Raw genomic sequence first — 20,947 nt, 5'->3', positions numbered from 1 at the left:
TTTTAAAAATCCATAAACTTATCTTAAGCAGGTAGAGACATTTAGGAATTTTTTATAGGGCTTTTGTCCCATAGTAATTAAGATTTATTTGATAATTTATGAAACACACAGTAATAATAACTAACATGTTATTGAGTTCTTACTATGTACTAGGCACTTTACACACAAAGGTCATCTCATCCTCACCCCAGCCTTATGAGCAAGCATAATTATTTCATTCTTATTTTACACATGGCAGTTAAGTAAGTTGCCCAGGGTCCCACAGCTGGTAAGACACAGCACCAGGTTTAAACCCAGGCAGTCTGGCTGCAGAGTCTGCCCTCCTAACTAGACACACAGCCTCTCTAGCTCACATTTACAGCACCTGCTATGTGTAAGCACAATGCAAAGGAGATGAGAAAAAAAGAAAGAAAGAGAAAGAAGAAAGAAAGAAAGAAAGAAAGAAAGAAAGAAAGAAAGAAAGAAAGAAAGAAAGAAAGAGAGAAAGAGAGAGAAGGAAAGAAAGAAAGAAAGAAAGAAAGAAAAAGAAAGAAAGAAAGAAAGAAAGAAAGAAAGAAAGAAAGAAAGAAAGAAAGAAAGAAAGAAAGAAAAAGAAAGAAATCCGTGGCACCTCAATGAGTCTATAGTGCAGCAAAAGTAAATGGGAATGCATGGTATATTATTTTTCTATTGTCATGTAACAAATTACCACCAATTTAGCAGCTTAACATAATGAGCTCTTCCCATTCATGAGCTCTCAGTTCAGTTGATCAGAAGCCCAAGCATGGCATGACTGGATTCTCTTCTCGGGATCTAACAAGACCGAAATCAAGGTGTCGGTTAAGCAGCATTCATACCTGGAGGGTCTGGGGAAGGATCCATTTCCAAGCTCATACAAGTTATCAACAGAATTCAGTTCCTTACAGCTGTAGGACTGAAGTCCCCATTTTCTTGCTGGCTCACAACTCATAGAGGCCACCCACACTCCTTGCCATGTGACCCCCTCCATCTTCACAGCCAGCATTGGAGAATCTCCCTCATGCCAAACCCCACTCATTCTTTGACTCTCTCTACAGGAAGAGCATGAGCTCCTGCAAGGGCTCACCTGATTAGGTCAGGCCCACCCAGAATAATCCCCTTATCCTAATGTCAACTAATTATGCATCATGATTACAATGGTAAAATCCCTTTTTCCATGGGCATGATATCTTGTCATAGTCACAGGTTCCTCCCACACTTAAAGGAAGGGGATTACACAAGGGTGAGGGTCAGTGAAAGTCATCTTAGAATTCTGTCACCAACACCTGGCAATGGTGACATGAGGCATTGACGTGAGATGGTCACAAAGCAGTGTGGAGCTGGCCAAAATGACCTTCTAATAAATTATATATATATCATATTATAGTGATATGTAATTATAATAATATATTACACATATTACATATAATATGACATTTATAGTATATAAATAATACACAGTGTATATAATATATAAAAATTTATATTTTATATGTATATATTATATATAATATATACTTATATATTGTATTAGTCCATTCTTATGCTGCTATAAGGACATACCCAAGACTGGGTAATTTATAAAGAAAAAGAGTTTAATGGACTCACAGTCTCACGTGGTTGGGGAGGCCTTACAATCATGGCAAAAGGCGAAGAAGGCACAAAGTCACATCTTACATGGTGGCAGGCAAGACAGCCTGTGCAGGGGAACTGCCCTTTATAAAACCATGAGATCTCATGAGGCTTATTCAATATCACTAGAACAGCATGGGAAAAACCCACCCCCATGATTCAATTACTCCCCACTGGGTCCCTCCCACTACACATGGGGATTATGGGAGCTACAATTCAAGATGAGATTTGGGTGGGGACACAGCCAAACCATATCATAAATATAGAAACTTGAGTTGCAAGTTTTCCATAGTGGTTAAAATTTATTTGTCATAACTTATATATAAGTTTTATATATATAATATATAATGTAAATATCTATTATATTATATATAATATATCTATATAATATAGATATATTATATTTATATATATTAGAGAGACAGAAAGTCATTAATTAACCTTGCAAACCTGGAGTCAGACTACAGGGATCCTCCTTGGGCTCAGCCTCTATTGTTCAAGTTGTTTAATTCCTCCAAACCTTGGAGAAGCTTCCTGCTCTGATGTCCAATAAGTGACAGTATATTTCTCATAAGGTTGCTGTGAGGAGTAACAATTAAATCCATGTGGCTTCCTAGCACAGCACCTGGCAAGTAGGCGCTGGGTACTCTAAGCTATTAGAATTAATGTTAGCATTGCTGTTAATATCTTTATTGCTATTCATATTTGAGTGAAATAAGCCTAGACTGAGTTCACAGCACAGCTGAGAAAATTTCCATTGCTTTTGTGGTTTAACATGGATTCTGGGAGCAATAACCCTGGTCACTGATGCATCAACTCCGGAATAAATGCCAGTGGCCGCTGGCAAGAAAGGAACAAGAGCATCCCATATTCCAGCTCCATTTACAAGATGGCTTATTGCTTTTATAGATCCTTCAGACAATGGCACAAAGGCTTCCAGAGAGAAAAGCCTGAGATACTCTAATATGTATATGGACAGGAACATTTGTAAGATTCTTCAAAGCATATGGTCTCCAACCAAAGCAGACAAGCAACTGGAAACAGAAAAAGTTCTCCTCCTCTATCTATTTAAGCTATAACAAGCTTCTCTTTTGCATTCACTTTAATTTAAACAACGTTGTATGTCAGGCTACTTCCTGCAAGTTGCAACTAATTTCAGCTCCTTTTGCATCATCACTCAAGAGAAGGCACTCACGGAGACAAGGTGTGGGGGTTGTTTCATTATTGGGGACTGTGTCCTTTCCTGAAGCATCATCCTCTTTAACTGGTGAGGAGTGTTTTCTGATTTTTTTCTAGAGCAGTGTCCTCCAAAGTGGAAAATAAGCAAAAAAAGACATTAGACCTTCTATTTATACTTACTTCAAACTAAAAATAAGAAAGAAATTAAATTGTGTTATATTTTAATAAGCAGCTTGACACTTGCCTCACTCCCTCTGCGTTGGTTACATATGGTATTGCAGAAATTCTGAGAGAAGGTGGGAATTCTACAACTCAGAGGAATTGGGGATGGGGGAGACAATGGCATTCTTTTTTTTTTTTTTAATTATACTTTAAGTTCTGGGATACATGTGCAGAACACGCAGGTTGTTACATAGGTATACACGTGCCATGGTGGTTTGCTGCACCCATCAACCCATCATCTACATTACATATTTCTCCTAATCCTATACTCCCCAAGCCCCCCACCGCTCCCCCCCTCAACAGGCCCTGGTGTGTGATATTCCCCTCCTGTGTCCATGTGTTCTCATTGTTCAGCTCCCACTTATGAGTGAGAATGTGCAGTGTTTGGTTTTCTGTTCATGTGTTAGTTTGCTGAGAATGATGATTTCTAGCTTCATCCATGTCCTTGCAAAGGACATGAACTCATCCTTTTTATGGCTGCATAGTATTCCATGGTGTATACGTGCCACATTTTCTTTATCCAGTCTATCATTGATGGGCATTTGGTTTGGTTCCAAGTCTTTGCTATTGTGAACAGCACTGCAATAAACATACATGTGCATGTGTCTTTATAGTAGAATGCAAATCAATAAACGTAATCCAAACAGAAGCAACGACAGAAACCACATGATTACCTCAATAGATGCAGAAAAGGCCTTCAATAAAATTCAACACCCCTTCATGCTAAAAACGCTCAATAAACTAGGTATTGATAGAACATATCTCAAAACAATGAGAGTTATTTATGACAAACCCACAGCCAATATCATACTGAATGGGCAAAAGCTGGAAGCATTCCCTCTGAAAACCAGTACAAGACAAGGATGCCCTGTCACCACTCCAATTCAACATAGTATTGGAAGTTCTGGCCAGGGCAATCAGGCAAGAGAAAGAAATAAAGGGTATTCAAATACGAAGAGAGGAAGTCAAATTGTCTCTGCAGATGACATTGGCGTTCTTACTGCCTCTAGCCTACAGCCTATTGAGGTTTCTTGTAATTTACACATGCCTACTAATGTGGATTCATAGACAACATTATCACCTCTTAACTATAGCAGCTCTCACAAAAAGGACTAGTGGCTTAAAGATTCCTACAAAGTAATCTGAATTGAAGGAAATTTTAACAGTGCAAGCATCTGCATGCAAGGAGAAAATGGCTGTAACTTCGTCCACCATTAACAGGAGCTTTTTATCAGTTATATTGTGATGTAAAAAAAAGTGATGATGAGCAACTCGGAGCTGTCAAAACAAACGAACAGAAAAGGAAGTTATTCAGCAGATTATGTAACATATAGATTTACATTTAAAACCATGATCTGATATTTTCTGTACTAGAATATAGGCTCCAGAACAGCAGGGATCTTGTGTTTTTTCACGCTTTTTACTCATATTCTTAGCTTGGCACATAGCAGACATTCCATAAATATCTATTAATAAATAAATTAATCGGTAATAATGAGGTTTACATTTTTCAGAGCCTCAATCATCTCTCCCATTCCATAGGCTGGCTTACAATGTGATCTTGCTATTCCCTCATCAAGAAGTATAGTCTAGGCCTGGCGCAGTGGCTCATGCCTGTAATCCCAGCACTTTGGGAGGCTGAGGTGGGCAGATCACGAGGTCCGGAGATCGAGACCATCCTGGCCAGAGATCGAGACCATCCTGGCCAACATGGTGAAACCCTGTCTGTACTAAAAATACAAAAATTAGCTGGGCATGGTGGCAGGCGCCTGTAGTCCCAGCTACTCAAGAGGCTGAGGCAGGATAATTTCTTGAACCTGGGAGTCAGAGGTTGCAGTGAGCCGAGATCGCACCACTGCACTCCAGCCTGGTGACAGAGTGAGACTCTGTCTTAAAAAAAAAAAAAAGTGTAGTCTAATTCCCAGCCCTTGAGCCAAGGCAGGCTTATGACAGCTTTGATGGATAGATTATGGCAGAGAGAATGCTACGTGACTTCCAAGGCTGTCAGGAAAAGCCACACAGCTTCCCTCTCTGGTTTCTCCTGAGATGCTTATTCTGGAGGGAGCAAGAGCTGCTATTCAAGAAGTCCAGCTACACTGAGACCATCGTGGTGAAACGGTCACATGAATGCTCTGACCAACAGCCCCAGTTAAGGTCCCAAAGCTGCCAGCCATGGCAATGGCACAACTTGGACATCCTTCAAATGACTACAGCCTCAGCTTCATCCAGTATCAGACTGTACTACACGAGGACCTCCAAGTGAGAACCAGTCAGCTGAGCCCTTTCCTAATTCCTGACCCAGAAATCATGAGCAAAACAAACTTGTGAGTTTAAATCACTAAATTTGGGGATCATTTGTTACATGTTACTAGATAACTAAAACAATAAGCCTCCTCCCAAAGACATGTTATGACTTAATATTTTTTATTTTTTATTTATTTTATTTATTTATTTTTTTTGAGACAGAGTCTCACTCTGTTGTCAGGCTGGAGTGCAGTGGCGCAATCTCGGATCACTGTAACTTCCACCTCCCAGGCTCAAGTGATTCTCCTGCCTCAGCATCCCAAGTAGCTGGGATTACAGGCGCATGCCACCATGCCCAGCTAATTTTTGTATTTTTAGTAGAGACGGGTTTCACCACGTTGGCTAGGATGGTCTTGATCTCCTGACCTCATGATCCACCCACCTCAGCCTCCCAAAGTGCTGGGTTTACAGGTGTGAGCCACCACGCCTGGCCTATTTTTTATTTTTTTGAGATGGAGTTTTGCTCTGTCTCCCAGGCTAGAGTGCAATGACTTGATCTTGGCTCACTGCAACCTCCTTCTCCCGGGTTCAAGAATTCTCATGCCTCAGCTTCCAAGCAGCAGGGATTACAGGCACCCGCTACCAACCATGGCTAATTTTTTGTATTTTTAGTAGAGACAGGGTTTCACCATGTTGACCAAGCTGTTCTCGAACTCCTGACCTCAGGTGATCCGCCCGCCTCAGCCTCCCAAAGTGCTGGGATTACAGGTGTGAGCCACCATGCCTGGCCATGGCTTAAGATATTTTTTAATAATACTATGAAGCCATCACAAGTCATGAAACATGTAAAACTAAGCATGCAGTTCATTTCTAATACTAATTTTATTTAGTGAGAGCAATGATATTTTGGTACTATTCACAAATAGAATAATTAGATTACAACTAATTTCAGTTTTATCTTATCAATTTGTAATAGACCTAATGTTTGGATCCACCCAAAATCCACATATTGAAATTCTAATCCCCAAAGTGATAATAGGTTGGTGCAAAAGTAACTGTGGCTTTTGCCGTTACTTTTAATGGTAATGCCAGTGGCACAACTAGGACATCCTTCAGATGACTGCAGCCTCAGCTACAGCCAATTCGTTTTAATGGCAAAACCACAATTACTTTTGCACCAACCTAATATTAGGAGGTGGGGCCTTTAGTGGGTAATTGGGTCATAAGAGTGGAATCCTCATGAATCCTATTCCCTCATCAAGAACTGTAGTCTGGCCAGGCGTGGTGGCTCATACCTGCAATCCCAGCACTTTGGGAGGCCAAGGCAGGCAGGTCACCTGAGGTCAGGAGTTCAAGACCAGCCTGACCAACATGATGAAACTCTGTCTCTACTAAAAAATACAAAAAGTAGCCAGGCGTGGTGGCAGGCACCTGTAATCCCAGCTATTTGGGAGGCTGAGGCTCGGGAATCACTTGAACCTGGGAGGCAGAGGTTGCTGTGAACCGAGATCATGCCACTGCACTCCAGCCTGGGCAACAAGAGCAAAACTCCATCTCCAAAAAAAAAAAAAAAAAAAAAAAAAAAAAAGTGTAGTCTAATTCCCCAGCCCTTAGGGCAAGGCAGGCTTATAACTGCTTTGATGGATAGATCCTATTCATGAGGACTCCACTCTCACGACCCAGTTCCCCACTAAAGGCCCCTTTCGTCATGTGAGGATACAATAGAAAGTCAGTAACCTGCAGCCTGGAAGACGACCCTCACCAGAACCTCACAATGCTGGCACCCTCATTTCGGACTGCCAGCCTCCAGAACCATGAAAAATAAATGTGTGTCGTTTAAACCATCCAGTCTATGGTATTTTTGTTACAATGGCTCAAACTGAGACATCATTTAAAATTATAACTGCTTATGTATGCTTTCTAGTGGACGTAAGATATCAATGCTTCAGTGCAAGTATATAATTTATAAATAGGTATACAAATATTGGGAATGCATGTTTAAAATATTTCAAACTGAAATGTAAGATTAAATTGCTAGCTTAGTAAATGAAGAAAATAAATCAAACCTCTCCCAGCATCCTGCACAACATTTCAGGAGGTTCTTGGACTTTTGTCGTAGAGACCTGGCCTCACTTTAATGAATCCCATCTTGGGTATCTAGCAGGCAATGTGCACAGTGCTTGTGTGCCGTCTACGCTGTAGTTGCCAGACCTCTCGGATTCATCACTGTTCTGCTTCTCACTCCCTCTGCACATTTAGGCAAATTACTCTAACCTTCCCCTCCACCCTTTTTCTTGAGACAAGATGGAGTACAGTGGTGTGATCACAGCTCACTGCAGGCTCGACTTCCCAAGCTCCAGTGATTCTCCCACCTCAGCCTCACAAGTAGCTGAGACTACAGGTGTGTGCCATCACACTCAGCTAATTTATTTTATTATTATTATTATTATTATTGTTATTATTATTATTGTTATTAGAGACAGGGGTCTCACTAGGTTTCCCAGTCTGGCCCTGAACTCCTGGGCTTAAGTGATCCTCCCACCTCAGCCCCCCAAAGTGCTGGGATTAGAGGCATGAACCACCACACCTATCCTCTAACTTTTTTCTGAGCCTCAGTTTCCTCATGTGTAAAAGCCGACTTATAAAACTAGATAGCTCATAGGGTTATTGTGAAGATCAAAGGAAAAACTTTCAGTAAAAAACCTATTCAGCATTGCATGTGCGTAGCAGACTCAGCACAGGTAGTCAACACTAAATAAACATCAGCTGCATCTTCATCCTCATTATTATGAGGGGCAACCTCCGAAAGAACACAGGAAAGGCAGGAAAGGCATGCACAATGGGGCCATAGAACAGATTTTGAGTGATGGTCCTAAGGACTCGAATGGGGAAGATGCTCAGTCTTATAAAGAGAAAAAAGAATAAAAATCATGAAACTACCACAGTATCAAGTGCAAATAATTCTGGGATAGCAGTGATTTGGAGAAATATGCTGGTGAGAATATGAAGTTCTGTAAACTTTCTGGAAAGTAATCATCTGTGTTCATTTAAATAAAATTATACATACCCTTTGACCCAGCAATCCTACCTTTGGAAATATATACAAAAGCAATAGTGTACAAGAATATGTTTTAAAAAATGATGTGTGTATGTGTGTTTATGTATATAGGCATACATACATACATACACATCCATGCATTTGTGTCTGGTTATAATACCATAGAAAAATGACTAGAAGGATATGCACTAAGCTGTTAAAATTAGTTACTTTAAGAAAGATGAAGATGGAGAGGAATAGAGCAAAAAAAATTCCTTATGCGCTAAATTGCTACCCTTGCTATAAATCACTGGTATTTATATATATATATATATATATATATATATATATATATATATATTTTTAATAAAGAAACTAGAGAACTTGGAATTTCACTGTGTTATCTTAGATAAAGCCACATATAAATCACACCCTGCCTTCTCCTGAAGAGGAGTTTCTGGTCTTTAAAAGATGAAGTTCCAAATGGTGGATCCTCGTACCTTTGACCACTGGGGATGGATGGTGTAAGTGTGGGAGAAAAGGAGATGGGAGAGAGAGGAAAATCATGCAAAAAGTCAAAATCTTGGAATTTTGCATTTCACAGTCATGTAAAATAAACCAAACAGGCAAAAAGCAATGATGAGAACTTTTCTCACATAAAATATCTCCTATTATACTCCCCAAATTATAAACATATTTGAGATTTGCCAAGTACATATATTCTAGCATGTAAAAAAAGAAAATACACCTTATAGATAGACACAGGATATTTTTTAAGAACCTACCAACTGTCAGTCACCCTCCAGTTGCTTTCAAATATCAATTTAGTCTCCAGAACATTCCAGTGGTTGAGTAGGCAAGCACTCCTAGTCATTGGCACTTTAGTTTGAAATACCATCATGAGCCACTCCAGTTTCTGAGGGAGATTGTTCTGGAGTACAGGGGAATTTGGCCTAAAGGAAATGTTTTATTTGGGATTCTTTTGGCAGCAGGTGTCAACATCTAATTTAATCTGATTTTAGCAAAAAAGGGACTTTATTGCCTTACTTATCATGGAATTTTTTGCAATAAGCCTACCTCCCAGGAGGTATTCTGGCCATTCCAAGATTTCGTCAGGATTCTTTCTCTAATTTTCTCTAATTTTCATCTCTGCTTACATCAATGCTGGCTTTATTATCTGGGTGACTCCCTTCACAGTAACAGAGCATCCAACATGCATTCTATACACTTTGTAGCTCTAGTGAAAAGATGTCTTCTTGTTCCCTATAAAGTCCATTAAAGTACCTTATCACATCTGGAACCAAGGAGGAAGAGTCAAATCTATTCAAACTCTTTGGATTGGGATGAGGGAGGCATGGTTCCTCAAAAGGAAATTTGAGATGTTACTATCAGAAGGTCTGGACTTGGGGTAAGCAAAGCAACATATGTCTGTTTCAGGAAATAACAATAAGTGGTTTCGGCCATGGTGTCCTGCAAACTCCCAGGAACCCTTCTGTAGCACAAAGCCTGCCATGTGGTGAATATGGCTATGAGTGAGAAATCAGGGAGCCCCAGAAAGTCACATGAGGATAATGGAAACAGCTGGCCTGCTGATTCAAAGTCTGGGTTTGGAATCCCCTGATGAATCCTACACTCTTTAGAGTTTGAGAACCTTGGGTTCTGAGCTCTGTTAAAAAAAGAGAAAAAAAAAAAAAGGATACCCCTGCTATACCTGCCCACAAACCTATAGCCTTGAGAAGGACATAAAGGTAGGGCTTATGAACATGGGCTCTGACAACAATCCAGGGCCATCTCCCTCCTACCCTACCTGCCACCCGTTAGCTTGTGATGTGTGGAAGTGATTTAACTTTCCTGCGTTTCATTTTCTCATCAGGAAAATGCAGCTGATTGCCAACTACATGGACTTCTGGCCAGCATTAGTGCTTTCTTCAAGAGTTGCATAGGGGAGCAGCTAAGAAGGTGGGGAACGGAACCCCATGTTTAGGAGGAGTTTGCTCTCCTGCTTACCAGTGAGGTGAACGTGCTCTGAAATTGTTTCCTCGCCTGGGAAGAAGTAAAGTTAATGATAGCACCTGCCTTCTACAATTTTCTGTAGGATTAACATCACAGGTGTTCTGCACTGTGCCGGCAGACAGCAAGCACTCAACATATGGGAGGTGCTCGGGCTCTCACTCAGATGCAGGTCTCGTGAGCTCAAGGCTTTGTGTCTGTCTTAGCTGAGCTGTAACTTAGAACAGTGCCTGGCACATAATGGATGTCCAACAGATATTTGTCACAGAAAATGCTGAATGCTTGTCATAAATTCAGTATCACCTCAACTCAGCCTTCTCTTCTACAACTTCTCCTACTTCCCAAATTTTCTGATTCAGATTTTATATTCAGTGCATAGTTATCAAGAACCTATTTTGTTGCAGGCACTCATCTACACTCTGGGAACGCAGCTGTGAATAAGACATGCAAAGCAGTTACTCCTGGGAGTTCATATTTCCCTAGAGAGAGGGAGGGGGGTTGTATACCCAGTGGTGATAAGGTCTAAGAAGGAAACAAAGTGCAGTGATGACAAGGAGTTGAGGGGCGGGAAGTCAAAAATGTGTGATCTGGGAAGCTTCCGGACAAGACGGCTTTTGAGCTCACTCCCAAAAGATCCAAGGAGCCAGCCATGAATAGGGCTAGTAGAAGGGAATTCAAGGTGGAAGTCCTGAGGTGGCATTATGGATTGAATTGTGTCCCCGAAAAGATATGCTGACGTGATAACTGCTAGTACCTGTAAATATGGCCTTATTTGGAAATAGAGCCTTGGCAAATATAGTCAAGTTGAGTTCTACTCAATTTAGGTGGGCCCTAATCCAATGACTGATGTCTTCATAAGAAGAGGAGAAGAGATGTAGAAACACACAGGGAGGCAGAGATGGGGACAAAGCACCCACAAGCCAAGGAATGCCAAGAATTGCCAACAACGTCAGAAACTCAGAGAAGGAAATGGAATAGACTCCCCTAGAGCCTTCAGAGGGGATACGGCCATGCAGACACCTTGACTTCAGCTTCCAGGCCTCCAGAACTATGGGAGAATACATTTCTGTTGTTTTTCACCACCTGGTTTGTGGGGCTTTGTTATGGCAACTCCAGGAAACTAATGCAAGTGGAAATAAGCTTGGCATGTTCAAGGGACAGAAAGGAAGATTGTTGACAGTGGACTGCGGGGGAGACAGTCAAGAAATAAAGGCAGAGAGTTAGGAAGAGGCGGACTCAGCAGGACCTGGTGGGCCACGGTGTAAACACCACCTGCTGCTCAGCCTGCAAGGGAAATCAGGGGAGGAGCTGTCAGCGGGGGCAGGACATGATCTACGTTTTTCAGAATCACTTGGGCACCTATACTACGGGGGCACATAGCAAAACAGAGAGACCATTTAGCCTGGAGATAGTCATTGCTAAGGGCATGGGGTGGCTTTTATTACCCTGGCAGTAGCATCCTTTAAATACTGGAAGAAAGGACCATCGACTGAGTTAAGTGAGTCTGGAAGCACCTTTCAACCCAGGAGCTGCTCAAGGAAAAAGGGTGGATGCTCATTTTTTGTGTGTGTGCCTCCAGATCTTTCCACCTCAAACCACAATCTGCCATCTTTCTCCCATTCTAAATTCACTAATAATGTTCCAGAAGTGAGGCACATATTTTCTGTGAAAGAGGATAGGTGCATACATCTGCACATAGGCACTTGCACATGGCTATAAATGAATGGCTCATACTTAAGGAAGAAGCAAGTATCAGTTCCTGCTATGTACGGTCAGCCTGTGTTTTCTCTTTCTTTCTCTAAGCAAGAAAATGCTGCATTTTGTATTTTTCCCTCACTGTGATCATTCTGTTTTTGTGACTGTGTATTAGTTACCCTGGCAACATGGTAGACTTGAATTTGATTGGCCAGGTTGTCAGGTTCATTGTGAGAGCCAGGGGCCCATTTTTGAGCACTAGACCTGTGCATGTTTACCGCAGCTACACAGACAAGCTTGGTCAGGAAAACCTGATTGAGCAGAACTTCTGCATCCCCTCTGTCTGCCAGAGGGACCCTTCCAGCACCTGCTGTGTGAATGTCCCTTGCATTGCTTTTGAAAAGATGCAAGAGCTCATCTGTATCTTTGAAATGTCTGTCAGAAAATGTGCTTAGCATTGGTATGTTCAGACCATGGTGCAGAATATATTTACTTATAACGAGAAATTAATTCTCCAAGAAGCTTAGGGAGAATGGTCTAATTGCTGGACCATGGGATTAGAACCTGTTACACAGATTTAATTCAGACTTGCTGTGCAATCTCCAGTAAGTCACAAACTCAGCCAAACGCTTCCTTTTCTGTAAATAAATTTCATTCATAAAGAAAGAGCCTCATCTTAAGAATGAAGTTCTAAGAGCACTGAAGATTTAAACTGGGATAAAGTTGTAGTCTCGTTCTTCCAACAATATTGAATCATTTATTTAATCAATTTATCAGATATCTTTTTTACTGATTAAAGTCTGTTTCTATTCATTTACCAATTACCTAGGAAAAAAACAAACTCCCATCTATGGCTGAAAATCTTTATTAGCCAATGAATAAATAAATCCAAAAAAGAGTAAAGTTAGATACAGACCAATGCCTAAAAAAGTTAATAACCGTGTTTTTCTTATTTGCACAAATTCCTAATTTGTGAGCCTAAATACCTGGCTCACTTCTTGCAATCCTTTTGTTTTTAAAGAAAGCATATCATCGATGCCTGGATCTATCACACTCTCTGTATTTGAACATATTATATCTAACTGTGCTATATAACCAGCATAGTCTTAATATAGATGTAAAAGTCATTGGCAAGCAGTCATTTTTCACCTTGGTTAAGTGTTACAGTATGTTCAGCTCCAGGAAAGCTAACATTTAGGCTGTCCAATTCAAAGAAGAAGAAGAAAAAAAGTCTGAAGGGAAAAGAGACAAGAAGCACATTCCAAATATCCTTCCAAAAAAAGGTGATTGCACAGTAATAATTAATTCCTCTGCTGAAGTTACTAGGAAAAAACGTGAACCATCTAAAACTCAGACCACCCCCAATCCCCCAATTCAGGAAAAAAAATGCCTCGTCAATTAGGCACAGGGCGACAAGAGAATCATAGCATAATAGGAAACTAACTCCTTCATGGTGGAGCCGATAAACCAAATAATACTAGCTTTAGAACATCACATGCTTTCTAAAATACCTGGTGTGGTTGGACTTTGTTAGTGAAACTTGTTTGCAAGACTTTATCAGTAGTGCATTCAGATTAAGCGTTGTTTCTAAATCTGCTAATTTGCTTGCACATGCCACAATGACATAGCTTTAGATTTGTGTAAGGAGTGTTAATTTGCTAAATATACCACAATTTTTATAACTTTGTTTTTTAGTCCGTCTTCATTGTCTAACACATTGGGAATCCCCCAAAATGGAAGTGGTAGGACTCTTGACCCTTGAGAGGCCTACTTGCTCTCAGATTTCGGTGCCAGGAAGGTTCTTCTGGAAATAACCCTCTTTTTTTTTTTTTTTTTTTTTTTTTTTTTTTTTTTTTTTTTGAGACGGAGTCTCACTCTGTCGCCCAGGCTGGAATGCAGTGGCAAGATCTCAGCTCACTGCAAGCTCCACCTCCCAGGTTCACGCCATTCTCCTGCCTCAGCCTCCGGAGTAGCTGAGACTATAGGAGCCCACCACCATGCCCAGCTAATTTTTTTGTATTTTTAGTACAGACTGGGTTTCACCGTGTTAGCCAGGATGGTCTCGATCTCCTGACCTCGTGATCCGCCCACCTCAGCCTTCCAAAGTGCGGGGATTACAGGCGTGAGCCCCCGCGCCCGACCCTGGAAATAACCCTCTCTTGACCAGGAGGCATTTGGTAAGAGACTCCCGTGGTGAGCCCTGGCTTGGGGCTGCTCCTTCCTGCTGGTCTTGTGCCCTACCTGCTTGGAAGCCACCCTCCCCGGTCTCTCCCTTCCTAGAACTCCGAGCCACAGGCAAGTGCCCAGAACATTACCCTGAGATTTTCAAAGAAGACAGAGAAGAATAGGAAAATGAAAAAACGCAAATATAAGTCTGTGGGGATGGAATTAATTAAAAGGAAAAAATAATACGAAGGCCAAGGAGGGGAGAGAGGATAAGAAACAACAAAAACTCATTTAGAGCCAACAGAGATCATCTGAGGGAAAGCAAAGAATGGAACCCAAACGAAAGATTTTGTGCAAGTCTAGGGAGAAGACTTGGGGATGTGCAGGGAGATAAAAGGACACAGTGATTAATAAAACAGAGGGGAAAATGAAAATGCAACACAAAGCCCTCCGGTTCTACATGCAAGCCAAGGTACATATGCCAATAAAAGCAGGGAAATGGGGAACAAAGGATGTCATAGCAACCTCAAGGAGCCCTGTTGTGCTACCGACTGCAGCGCTCATGGACATCCATCAGGAAGCCTCCAATACCCAAACCAGGTACTCAAGAGGGGAGGGCTGCGGCCCCCAGCCAGGGGGATCTGAGTCCCTGCAAGACACTCTTGTCTCACTTTCTTCCTTTCTCCCTCCCAAAAAAATCCAAACCAGTTCTGCGCCAAGCCTCTCCCTTCTTTTTCCAGCAGCTGTTTTTCTGAAATGCAGGAAAACCAACCTGGACCAAGCATCCTGATGCTTTCACACCCCCCAAATTATGCTTCCCAAGTTGTTTCAACCCTGAGTAATGTGGTAGCATTCCCTCGTGCTCTCAAAAAAAACTCCCTGCTCCTTTAAAACAAAGACAATGATAATCACAAAAGAAAAACGCATAAATGTGTTTTGCTTGCTGTTGCAAAATCAGGCATCCCACCATTCTAATTCATTTGGGGATGTGGACATCCAATGGGATATATAGCTCATTTGCCTGTGCCTAATTCAAAGAGAAATGCTCATTTCCTTCCACCTCTATCTTCTACTTATATTATAGGTCTCTTCTTTATTAATAGACCATCACTTCTTTCTACTTTCTTGTGGTTTGAGTGGGGGAAATACTGTGACATTTGGAACGAAACAGGAAAGATGAATGTTTCACCATCAAGACTTGGAACGCGGTGGAAAATAAAGGAGAACTTTTACAGGAACCTAATGGAGATATTGACATGTGTGTCTGGAAATCTAAACTTAGTAAAGTGTAAGGCAAGAACAGGCTTTCTCACTTTATTTCTGTATCTGGAAAGTTTCAGCGGCTGGTACCATATGAATATTTATTAATGCATTGTGAATCAGAACCTGTGATTATTACTCAAACTATCTTTTTACCTTGCAAGCTTCAACTCAGAAGAATAAAAACACATCTGCTTTTGCTCTTCCCATATTTTATTCAATGTTTTAACAGCTTTGCTGTAAATATCTCATCCATTACGATTTAGTTGTGACTATATCGGCTTCACGTCTCCTGTTTTATTACTGTCATCACAGTGAAACAACACACTGTTAATTCTGTTAACTAACAAGTTCATTGTTCGAGCTAGTCAGCCATCTCTCGTTTGTTGGGTCCACATGTTAAAAGAGAATTGGTTATAAATCAAAGAAGGGCCTGAGTGGGGCGTGTTCCCTTTGTTCAGATGAGTGGTCTTTATTTGAGATTGTCATTTAATATGCTGTCATGGAAGAAATGACTAAATCTGAAGATAGGGCCAAATCCAATTGTATTAGATGAAGAGGCTGCACAACCCTCCAAGAATTCAGCTCTAAAATATGCAAGCATACATAGAGCTTCAGATTCTCTGCATGAAACCTGTACTTCCTTTATAGCTCCCATTCAATTTAGACCTTGTAACCTATCTTCTAAATCTTTCCAGAGGAAACTTGCTAATATTTTTCACTCTCAATGTGAAAACTGAGTCAGTCAGTGTGGTCTGATGGTTAAGAATGTGGGCTTTCAAATTCAGCATCCTGGTTTGCTTTCCACTCTGCCATTTCGGAGTTGTATGCACTTGAATGATTTAGTTAGCATCCTGATCTGTAAAATGGGAGAGCAACAACACCTGCCATGTTAGGCAGTTGTGACAATTAAATGAGAAAATGTCTATAAACTTCTGTATCAGTCAGGACTCAGTATAGGAAATCAGAATCATTCCAGATATTTCAACCATATAATCAGTTATTCAGGTATTAGGTGTGTACAAGTTACCTATCACCACGACAATGTTGAGAACACACGCACACACATACAGTGGCTAAAAACAACGAGCATGTATTTAAATCACAGATCTGCAGGTCAGAGATTTGGGCTGGGCTGGGCTAGGCAGTTCTTCTGGTGATGCTAGGTTCACTCTATGCCGCACTGGCTGTTGGCTGGTACACCTGAGCCAAATGTCTAATTCTTCATAAGGATAGCCTGGGTTTTTTTTTTTGTTTTTTGTTTTTTGTTTTTGACAGAGACAGAGGAGCAAAAGGACCTCTCCTTGTGTGATGTTGGCTAACATCCCACTGGCCAAAACAGGTTACATGTTAGGTCCATAGGCAAAGGTTGGGATAGATAGAATGCCCACTTTTATGAAATAAACATGAAAAAAGAATGAGTTCCAAGGGCATTTGAAATGGGTACCATAGATCTTGGTCTATATCGGAAAGGGAAGGGAAGGGAAGGGAAGGGAAGGGAAGAGAAGAAAGGAAGAAACCTCATTTTAAGAAGGTCATTTGAGTCTACTAATTTCAAAACACAAATGAGTCGAATTTATTAGGAACAAATTCTGGTTCATTAGAACTAATTTTTCTAAGATACATTCCTTAAGGAAAACATACCTTAGTTGTGATTCTAAATCTGTCTCCTGAGAAATCTTGGATGACTGCTGATCATTTTGAATTCCTTGCCGCCCTCAACTTTTTGGCTTCATGTAAGAAATCATTTTAAATGAATTGAATAAAATTCACAAGTGTTATATGCCAGCAAATGATGAACTCGCAGGAAATATGACTCAAATCCACTTTTTTCATTTTGTTTTTTTTCTCATAATAAATCGAAATGAACAAATGTGGCTTTAATGACATCTTGAGTGAGAGCTTTTATTGATATATTATCAGTTGGAAATGTGTAACACTTTGGTAAATAAACTCCATTCTGCATATTTATAACCATATTGAAAAAGGTGTATTTGTTATTTTGTGTGACATTTTCTAATGATAGTGAAGTTTTATATATGAAGATATACACATACCATCATAAAAATGAACAATATTTCAGCTTACAAAATGTTTCTTTGATTGAAGATATTTTTGTACTTAGTTTCCAATTACTTTTTTTTTTAACGTGTGCTCACACACTTAAAAATACCTTCTCCCCCTTCTTGTAAAGCTGTAAACAGATGCTCCAAATTGTGTCAGCTGAGACAAAATTTGGAGCATCTGTTTTAGGGTGACAAGTCCTTCTTTGGACAGCTGAAGTTTTGATCATTAGCTAATTACAGTTTGTATCAGGTCAAAGTCTGGGTTACAAAAAAAATGGAAACTGGCTTAAGAAAAAAAGGGAATCCAGTGATTCACACCCACTGGCTTCAGACACAGTGTGATGAAGGTATTTAAATGATGCCCTAGAACCTGGTATCTCCCTATCTCTCAGCTATGCTTTCTGATTTGTGTTAGCTTTCTTTTAAGACAGGTTACCTCTACAAAGTCGCAAGATGACAACAGCTATAGAACAACTTCTTTGCTTCATAGATGGCAGAAAATAGTCTCTCTCTCTCTCTCTCTCTCTCTCCACCCCCTCCACCTCCTCTCTTGCTTTCTTTTTTTTCCTTTCCTCCCCTCTCCTTCTACCAGTTGAAAAGTCGAGGATCAGCCTACTTACCATTGGCTCAATTGCTCACATGCACATACCTGGATGAACTTTCATAACCAGGAGTGTATCAGTTATCTATTGCTATATAACAAATTACACCCCCCTCCTTCTTCTGCCAAACTTAGCAGCTTAAAATAACATGCATTTATTACCTCACAGTTTCTATGGGCCACAGATCCAAATATGGCTTCACTAGGTCCTCCAGCTCAGAGTCTTTTGTAAGCTCCAATTGTGGTGTCAACCAGGACTCCAGTCATTTCAAGGTTCAACAGGATCCTCTCCCAAACCCACTCAGTGGTTACTGGCAGGATTCAATTCATTGTGGGCTGTTAGACTGAGAGCCTCAGGTCCTCATTGGCTGTTCAGCAGAGACCATGCTCAGCTTTTTGCCATGTGGCCTCTCTGTAGGGCAGTTCACAACAAGGCAGCTGGCTTCATGACAACAAGCAAACAAGAGAGATGGAAGTCACAGTCTCTAATAACCTAATCCTGGAAGGGATATCCCATCATTTCTGCCATATTTTAGTCATTATTAGTGTATTATTCCATTTTCATGCTGCTGATAAAGACATACCTGAGACCAAGCAATTTACAAAAGAAAGAGGTTTAATTGGACTTACAGTTTCATGTGGCTGGGGAACCCTCAAAATCAAGGCAGAAGGCAAGGAAGAGCAATCCACGTCTTCCATGGATGGCAGCAGGCAAAGAGAGAGAGCTTGGGCAGGGGAATTTCTCTTTTTAAAATCATCACATCTCATGAGACTTATTCACTATCATGAGAATAACACGGGAAAGACTTGCCCCATGATTCAATTACCTCCCACCAGGTCCCTCCCACAATATGTGGGTATTCAAGATGAGAATTGAGTGGCGACACAGCAAAACCATATCAATTAGCAAGTGATAAGTCCATCCACACTCAAAAAGCAGGGATTACACAACAGCGTGAATACCACGAGGTGGGGATCCCATGGGAGCTATTTCCAAAGCTGCTTACTACCATGGATAATGACATATGCTGGTTGGTTTAACTGAATCTCAGCCCACCCACTGCTAGAGCTGGGGGATAATAAACCACAACATTTTCTAAACTATGAGTGAAGGTGACCATCACAAATGGGAATTTGCATATGGTTAGAAAGTTTGCATGTGGTTTGAATATGGTTAAGTGGATGACATTTATGAGCATTACTCACAACAGTCTGATGATACTTTATCATCGTAAGTGTTGAGAATAATACATTGTCACGTTCCTGATTTTGACACTGTTTCATGCATCACAAAGACAACATATTCAGAGACAGTAAGTTAAAACTACAGAAATGACGGTTGCATGATAAAACTGACCTTAACATACTTGAATGTAGATTTAAACAGAACAGACTCATGTCCCACTGACTCCATATTTTCTTCAGAGTGTCTGATGTTGAGATTTCTGAACATTTGAGACCTAAAACACGTGTACTATTTTTCAGAACTTGAAAATAATAAATGTTTATTTTCATTTGTGGTGAGGAGAAAGGAAAAACAGTATTTCAAGCAATTGACTGCAGTCATTTTTCTATTCTAGGGGTAGTTGGCTAATCCATATCCATGTTGATAGCTCTTTACTTAGGAAACCTTGATGGCTTATTTGGACGAGAAAGGTGAGTTCAGAGACTGATGTTGCAAAGATAGTTTAATGGATCTGTACAACAAAGAAGGAGATGGGCACCATGGCTCATTTCTGTAATCTCGGCATTTTGGGAGGCTGAGACAGGAGGACTGCTTGAGCCCAGGAGTTCAAGAGCAGCCTGGGCAACATAGGGAGACCTCCACCTCTACAAAAAAAAGAAAAATTAGCCAGGTGTAGTGTTGTGCACCTGCAGTCCCAGCTACCCAGGAAGCTGAGTCAGGTGGAGCCCTTGAGCCTGGGAGGTTGAGGCTGCAATGAGCAGCGATCCCACCACTGCACTGCAGCCTGGGAGACAGAGTGAGACACTGTCTCAAAAAAGAAAAAAAAGAAAAGAGAAGCAAAGAAAAAAGTAAGAGGGAAAGAAAAAAAGAGAGAAAGAAGGAAAGAGAGAGAAGGGAAGAGAAGTAGAGGAATAAAGGGAAGGAGGGAGGGAGGGAGGAAGGAAGGAAGGAAGGAAGGAGGGAGGGAGGGAGGGAAGGAAAGAAGGAGGATGAGGAAGGAAGGAAGGGAGGAAGGAAGGAAGGAGGGAAAGGAAGGAAGGAAGGAAGATGAAAGGAAGGAAAGAAGGAAGGGAGGGAGGAGGATGAGGAAGGAAGGAAGGAGAGGAAGGAAGGATGGAAGGAAGAAAGATGGAAGGAAGGAAGGAAGACAAGGGAGGAAGGAAGGAATGAAGGAAGGAAGGAGAGGAAGGAAGAGTGGAAGGAAGAAAGATGGAAGGAAGGAAGGAGAGGAAGGAAGGAAAGAGAGGAAGGAAGGGTGGAAGGAAGAAAGATGGAAGGAAGGAAAGGAAGGAAGGAGAGGAAGGAAGGATGGAAGAAAGATGGAAGGAAGGGAGGGAGGAAGGAAGGAAGATGAGGAAGGAAAGGAGGAAGGAAGGAAGGAAGGAAAAGAAGGAAGTTTTCAGATTCTCAACATGGAGGGAGAAAGAGAACCCTTAGATTGAATGCGGGCTCAGAGAATACTATTACAGTTGAGCTTTAAAAGAAAAGGTAATCCTAGAATGCTGAAGTTAGGGACCCCTTATATTGGAGTTAAATGGCAGTGACCGATTCTGTCTATTACCTGTTTAATAACCATTCTCTTTTATCTCATGTATAACAAACAATGACTTTATTTTCAGAGTATAAAAACATTCAGTGAAATATTCCCTTTC

The 20,947-nt window shown here is 40.9% G+C and overlaps 1 long non-coding RNA gene across 1 annotated transcript in view; it reads right to left on the bottom strand.

Moving 5' to 3' along the window:
* The window catches only part of LOC103888831 (uncharacterized), a 29,737-nt gene extending 19,100 nt beyond the window's left edge, over window positions 1-10,637 (bottom strand). The window contains exons 1-2 of the long non-coding RNA XR_008516997.1: window positions 10,319-10,637; window positions 9,469-9,605 (exon numbers count right to left, since the gene is read on the bottom strand). This is a non-coding gene — a long non-coding RNA (uncharacterized LOC103888831). The remainder of the gene's footprint in view (window positions 1-9,468; window positions 9,606-10,318) is intronic.
* Window positions 10,638-20,947: the final 10,310 nt, after the last annotated feature.

The sequence above is a fragment of the Pongo abelii genome, chromosome 21 (assembly GCF_028885655.2).
Source record: "Pongo abelii isolate AG06213 chromosome 21, NHGRI_mPonAbe1-v2.0_pri, whole genome shotgun sequence".
Taxonomy (NCBI): Eukaryota; Metazoa; Chordata; class Mammalia; order Primates; family Hominidae; genus Pongo; species Pongo abelii.
The sequence above is the reverse complement of the archived record's forward strand: the minus strand, read 5'-3'. Positions and strand labels throughout refer to the sequence as shown.